The sequence below is a fragment of the Callorhinus ursinus genome, unplaced genomic scaffold (genome assembly GCF_003265705.2).
Source record: "Callorhinus ursinus isolate GAN/ISIS: 27379988/994484 unplaced genomic scaffold, GSC_fseal_2.0 scaffold9, whole genome shotgun sequence".
Classification (NCBI taxonomy): domain Eukaryota; kingdom Metazoa; phylum Chordata; class Mammalia; order Carnivora; family Otariidae; genus Callorhinus; species Callorhinus ursinus.
Genome location: NW_027397071.1, coordinates 8,583,978 through 8,591,650, shown reverse-complemented (window position 1 = coordinate 8,591,650; position 7,673 = coordinate 8,583,978). Strand labels below are relative to the sequence as shown.

At 39.4% G+C, this 7,673-nt stretch overlaps 1 pseudogene; it reads right to left on the bottom strand.

Moving 5' to 3' along the window:
- Positions 1-351: 351 nt before the first annotated feature.
- On the bottom strand, positions 352-1,146 carry LOC112824586 (MICOS complex subunit MIC26-like; annotated as a pseudogene).
- Positions 1,147-7,673: the final 6,527 nt, after the last annotated feature.

The window sequence follows — 7,673 nt, the reverse complement described above, 5'->3', positions numbered from 1 at the left end:
AAATAGCCAAACTATAGTTAAACTATAACATATGTTTTCTACTTAAATGAGAATTTAATAATAATATTGTCTGAGATATGCTAAAGCTCTCATATATTATTAGTGAAAATCTAATGTAGACAACCTTATGTGGTCAAAATTTATCAACATGTATCAGAAGTCTTAGACCACTTGAAGTATGGCATCACCCAGATAACAAAGAGGCCTAGTATAGCTTTTCCTGAAGAAGAAAGTCAATTTAGTACATTCAGTACTGACTTCTCTGCCATTTTTCTGTAGAAATACTGATTTACTACATGGAGTTACCATGTTTACCCATAACTGATTAAAATGGGCAGAGCATGGAGCATGCTACTTATTTCCAGGTGAATTCTTCACATTTCCTCACTTTTGAAAGTTCTCCTTCCATAAATTTTCTATGACTATGTATACTCATAAACCCCAGTCATATAACTTCTCCCCACTCACTGGACAAATACTATGGCTTGTTATGGATAATAAAGAGGCAGATAATCTCATGAACCCAGGTGTATACACAACCTTCTTTATTTTTGAATGTCTAGTCAAAAGAAGTCCAACAATGCCAGCAAAACTAATGACACCAAGTCTTGGAAAAAATCCAGGAGGTATATTTTAGGAATATCACACCAGTCTAACCCCCAGTGAACTAAGCTCTGCATCTTGTGCTTTCTTCTTGACACCAATTTGTATATGGCTTGCAGTAATGTTGGAGATGTGAGATGCTTTCTTCAAATTGGGTCCTTGGCTCCTCTCCATGTTTTGATTGACCTACAGGAATGGAGTAGAGTGGGGCGCTTGGGTGGCTTGGGGTGCCTGGGTGGCTCAGTCGGTTGTTTGCCTTCAGCTCAGGTCATGATCCCAGGGTCCTGAGATTGAGTACTGCATCAGGCTCCCTACTCAGTGGAAAGCCTGCTTCTCCCTCTCCCTCTGCCTCTTCCCTCTGCTCATTTTCTCTCTCTCTAAAATAAATAAAAAATCTTTTAAAAAAAGAAACGGAATAGAGTGAAAACCCATTAACTTTCATGACAGTTTTGTGAGGTGAGTCTGTCTCCGGTGATGCATAGACTTTGAAGGTGTGCAGACTCAGGCTGGCTGCCCCACAGACCTCTGAATTACCTTGAACATGTTGCTGGCAGAGGTGGCTCCAACCCATACCATCAATAATTCCTTTAAATGTAAATAGACTAAATTTTCCAATTAAAAGATGTAGAGTGGCTGGATGGATAAAAAAAAAAGATACATATATATACTGCCTACAAGAGACTCACTCCAGAAGTGAGGACACACACATACTGAAAGTGATGGGATGGAGATAGATATTCCATGCAAATGAAAATAAAACAAAAGCTGGTGTAGCTATAGTCATATCAGTGACATAAGGCAGACAGAGAAAGACAAATACCACATGATTTCACTTATATGTGAAATTTAAAAACTAAAACAAAAGAAACAAAACAAACCCCAGAATTATAGATAAAGAGAACAGATTGATGGTTGCTAGAGGGGTGGGGCTAGGGGAGTGGCAAATGGGTAGATAGGTTAATAAGTACAAACTTCCAGCTACAAAATAAGTAAGTAATGGGAATGTAGTGTACAACATGGGAAATATAGTCAATAATAGTGTGTTAACTTTGTAAAGTGAAAGATGGTAACTAGAGTTATTGTGGTGACCATTTTGCAATGTACACAAATATCAAATCACTCTGTTGTACACCTGAAAATAATGTAATATTCTCTGACAATCATACCTGAATTAATTTTTTTTAAGAAAGGATAGGTAGGGGGTACCTGGGTGTCTCAGTCTATTAAACATTTCCCTTTGGCTCGGGTCATGATCCCAGAGTCCTAGGATTGAGTCCCACATTGGATTCCCTGCTCAGCAGGGAGTCTGCTTCTCCTGCTCCCTCAAGCTCTCTGTCTTTCTCAAATAAATAAATAAAATCTTAAAAAAAAGAACAGGTAAGGGCAGGACAGGTGCTGGGAAGATGCCAGAATAGGAGGACCCTAAGCTCATCCCATCCCATATTTACAAATGGATATCACTCACATCTGAGTTAAAAAATGGGACAGCAATCTGAAGACTGGCAGAAAACACTCCACAACTAAATGTTGAGAAAGAACTGTGTCAGAGAGATTAGGAAGAGCAGAGACATTGGTCAGGAGTTGTCCACAGGAGGGAGGAAGATGTAGGCACAGAGATGGAAAAGCACCAAACAGCCTGCACAGGGAAAATGAATCCCTGTAATGTCTGGCCTTGAAAACCAGAGGGGATTGAACTCTTTGTTTATATAACCAGTGGGTCTTGAAGCCTGGAGCTTTGAAAGGTTGCTGACTCAGCACTGGTTGAGCCAGGAGGGCTATTGATAGCTGGGTTCCCATCCTTAAAGAGACAACAGCTGGAAGAGAGGCAACATAGAATCAACAGTTTGCACAATGCCTGGAGCAAATGGGATGGAGATACTTGTAAGGATTTCAGAGCATGTTGGGGGACTTCAGAAACAAAGCAGCTGGCAGGTGCAATTTTCCTCCCCTGCTCCCAGCATAAACACAGAGCCACCTGCCAGAGGTGGCGCTGCCCAGACACTTGCTACCTAACCTGCTAGCAGTGTGCCTCACCCATGAGTTCTCCTGAAGCCTCACCCACTCTGAGCCTGCTGGCCTCAGCCCTGGGCACAGGACAAATCTTTTAATGTGGTATATGCCCAACCCAACCACTCTTCACCCTCAGGAGCTACTGCACTCAGCACCCAGCCTCTGCATGCACAGATGCAATGCCCAACCGCTGTGGTACCCCTGGCCACCAGGGGGGATCTGGAAGGACTTGCAGCTCTGTGCAAATTTTGCTAACATGAATGCTCTGCCACCAAGCTCTCCTGCCATCATGCCCCTTCAGGGCTGGCTGGCCTGCATCTTAGCAACACCACAAAGAGCAAGCATGCCCACAACAGGCAGAGTCAGGGCAGAAGCCTGGACTGAAAGAAACGTGACTCCTTTGCTGAAGCAAGGAGCAAGCATCACACATAAGAGATTCCCCTGAAATGCCAGACTCTGGTAAACAGGGAACACTGCACTGCAGGGCACTAGAGGACCTCGTCTTCATAAAATCACTACTTTTAAGAGCAGAAGACATAGACAAAATAATGAGACAGAAGGATTTGTCCCAAATGAAAGAACAGCACAAAATCACAGCAGGAGATCTAAGCAATTAGATATAAGTAGTATGCCTGATAGAAAATTTAAAGTAATGATCATGAAGATACTCACTGGACTTCAGAAAAGGATGGAGGACATCAGTTAAACCCTTGATGAAGAAATAAAAAATAACACATTAGAGGTGAAGAACTCAATAAATGAAATTAAAAATATAATACATGGAATAAATAGTAGGTTACAGGAAGCAGAGGAATGCATCTGTAGCCTGGAGGATAGAGCAACAGAAAGCAATCAAGCTGAAAAGGTGAGAGACAAATACTACACAATGAGAATACATTTAGAGAACTCAGTGACTCCATCAAGTGTAATAACATTAGGGTTATAGGGATCCCAGAAGGAAAAGAGATTGAAAGGGAGGCAGAAAATGTATCTGAAAAAATAACAGCCGAAAACTTCCCAAATATGGGGAGGGAAACAGAGGTCAAGATTCAAGAGACACAGAGATCCCCCAATGAATTCAGCACAAGGAGGTCCACACCAAGACACATAGTAATTAAAATGGCAAAAAAAAAAAAAGATAGAAAAAGGATTTTGAAGGTTGCAAGAGAAAAGAAGATAGCTACATACAAAGGAAACTCCCTAAGATTATTAGCTGATTTTTCAGCAGAAAATTTACAGGCCAGAATGGAGTAGCATTATATATTCAAAATGCTAAAAGGGAAAAATCTGCAGCCACGAATACTCTATCCAGCAAGGCTATGATTCAGAATAGGAGAGATAAAGAATTTTTCAGAAAAACGAAAACTACAAGAGTTCATGGCCACTAAACCAGCCCTACAATACATATTAAAGGGGAGTCTTTGAGTGGAAAAACCATTAGTGAGAGTATAAAAAGTAAAAAACACACAAATAGTAAAAATAAGTATTTCTGTAAAAATTACTCAAGGGATTCATAAAATAAAAGGCGGTAAAATATGATGCCAAATATCTGAAATGTGGAGGGAAGAGGAGTAAATAAGAAGTTCAAAATTAAGTGACCATCAGCTTAATACAGACCACTATATACAAAAGATATTTTACATAAAATGAATGGAAATTGCAAATTAAAAATCAATAATAGATATGAAAAAGTAAAGAGTAAGAAATCCAAGCATATCACTAAAGAAAACCACAAAACCATGAAAGAGAGAAAGGGAGGAAGAGATCAGGAAAAAACTACAAACAACCACAAAACATATAACAAAATGGCAATAAATGCATATCTACCAATAATTACATTGAATGTAAATGGACTAAATGCTCCAATCAAAAGATACAGGATGACAAAGTGGATAAGAAAACAAGACCCATCCATATGCTGCCTACAAGAGACTCATTACAGATATAAAAAAATATACCTGCATTTTGAAAGTAAGGGCAAGGAGTTAAGATGGTGGAAGAGTAAGGGGACGCTAAGTTTTTCTCATCCCTCAAATACAACTAGATAGTTATCAAATCATTCTGAACATCTAAGAAATCAATCGGAAGTCTGAGAGAACAAATACTGGAAGTCTACAAGTAGAGAAGTGACCACTTTTTGGAAGATAGGAAGTGTGGACACTTGAATCTGGTGTGATATAGCTGTGGATATAGTGGCGGTGGGGAGGGAGCCTGCTTAAGGAGGCTACTGCAAAGTATTATAAACAGTGGAGCACAAAACCAGAACTTTTGGAAGTCTGCTACAGTAGGGGACATGCTGGCTTGAAGGTGCTCATGTGATGAGACAGAGCAGAATCCCAGGTCTGACACCATGATCTAAGAATCCTCTGGGTCACAAGAAGAATGGGTGGCACCTAAGTACTGCACTGCTCCCAGGCATAGGAGCATAGAACCCAGCTGAGAACTGCAAGTCTAGGTGCTGGCTTTCTGCTCTGTGTTGCCATAAACTGCGAATTGCTATGTGGTCCTGCGACCATTTTCCTGGGACAGGTTCAGCAAGACCTTCCCTGGGAGGGAACAATGTTGGTCCCAGATGCAGGAGTCCCTAAAATTTGGAGTTTTGAAACTCAGTCATGTGTCTGAGATAAAAAAGCTCAGACAGGGACAGGATGACCACAGAGTTCTGATGGAAACCAGGGAGACAAGACTGATTGATTGCTTTTCTGTGAGGGCTCACTGAGGAGTGGGGGTGCAAATATGCAGCTCCTTGGCTAGAGAGCGCGGGCCATATTGATCCCACCCATCAGTGCTGAAAGCCTTCAGGGAGCAAAGCAGCGCCACCTAGTGGAGTCTGCAGCCACTTACACCAAGCCCTGCCTCCCTGCCCCCTGGAGACCCATCTCCACTAGGGCAAGTCGACTCGGGAATCAGTGCAACAGGTCCCTCCCCCAAAAGACTAGCACAAACTATTTGCTTGCAGCACCAAGTTTACTGATCAGAGATGGTTGCAAAGCTTCAGCTCTAGGGGAAATAGGATCTAACATCCTTTATACTTTTATTCTTTATTTTTTTATTATTATTTTTCAGTAATTTTCTTATTTTTTCAATTCTTTTTATTCTTTTCTAATTTTTATATATACTTTATATATATCTTAGTTTTTGTTTCCTTTCATTCTATTTTATTATATATCTACTTATATTTATTATATATAGTAGATACATTTATATATCTATTATTAATGTAATAGATATATTTATACCTATATATCTATATCTATAGATATATCTATATTTAATAAGTCTATATATATATTTTTTCCTTTCTTTCTTATTTTGGGATCTAGTTTCTTTTAACAAGTAGACCAAAACACACCCAGGATCTAGGTTTGTTGTTGTTGCTGTTGTTGTTATTATTGTTGGGGTTTTTTTTATTTCTTCTTTTCTTTTCTGGACAGAATGAAGAGATGGAGAAATTCACCCCCAAAAAAGAACAAGAGGTATTATTCATGATGAGGAACTTAATCAATACAGACGTAAGTAAAATGTCTGAACTAGAATTTAAAACAACGATTATAAAGATATTAGCTGGGCTTGAAAAAAGCATGGAAGACACTAGAGAATCTCTTATTGCAGAGATAAAAGAATTAAAATCTAGTCAAGCTGAAATTAAAAATGCTACAACCGAGACACAGTCCCAAGTGGAAGTCATAAAAACAAGGATGAATGAAACAGAAGAGTGAAGCAATAATAAAGAAGATAAAATTATAAAAAATAATGAGGCTGAAAAGAAGAGGGAAAGAAAACTATTAGATTATAAAGGTAGACTTAGGGAACTCAGAGATTCCATAAAGCGAAATTTCTATAACATAGGAGTCCCAGAAGAAGAAGAGTAGGAAAAGGGAGCAGAAGGTTTATTTGAACAAATTATAGTTGAGAATGTCCCTAATCTGGGGAAGGAAACACATTCAAGTCCAAGAGGCACAGAGAAATCAACAAAAATAGATCAACACCATGACGTATCATAGTGAAACTTGCAAATTACAAAGATAAAGAGAAAATTCTGAAAGCTGCTCGGGAGAAGAAGTCCTTAACCTAAAAGGGTAGACATTTAAGGCTGGCAGCAGACCTTCCAAAGAGACCTGGCATGCCAGAAAAGACTGGCATGATACATTCAACGTGCTAAATGGGAAAAATATGCAGTCAAGAATACTCTAGGCAGCAAGAGAGATAAAGGGTTTCCAAGACAGGGGCACCTGGGTGGCTCAGTTGGTTAAGCATCTGCCTTCAGCTCAGGTCATGATCCCATGATCCTGGGATTGACCCCCGCATTGGGCTCCCTGTTCAGCAGGGAGACTGTTTCTCCCTCTGCTTGTGCTCTCTCTCTGTGTCAAATAAATAAAACCTTAAAAAAAAAAAAAAGAGTTTCCAAGACAAGCAAAAACTAAAGGAATTTGTTAACACTAAACCAGCCCTGCAAGAAACATTAAAGGGGACCTTTGAGCAGAAAGAGAAACCAAAAGCAACAAAGACTAGAAAGGAACAGAGTGACTTTACAGGTAATACAATGGCACTACATTCATATCTTTCAATAATTACTCCGAGTGTAAACAAACTAAATGCTCTAATCCAAAGACACAGGTTATCAGAATGGATTAAAAAACAAGATGCATTGATATGCTGCTTACAAGTGACTCATTTTAGACCCAAAGCCACCTCCAGATTGAAAGTGAGGGGGTGGACAACCATTTATCATGCTAATGGACAACAAAAGAAAGCTGGAGTAGCCATACTTCTATCAGACAAAATAGATTTTAAACCAAAGACAAATAAGAGATGAAGGACACTATATCATATATCCTTGGTCTATCCAATAAGAAAATCTAACAATTGTAAATATTTATGCCCCTAATATGGGGAAACAGCCAAATATATAGGTCAATTCATAAAACTTAAAGAAACTCATTGATAATAATACAATACTAGTAGGGGACTTTCACACCCCACTCACAGCAATGGACAGATTATCTAAGTAGATGATCAACAAGGAAACAATGGCTTTGAATGACACACTGGATGAGATG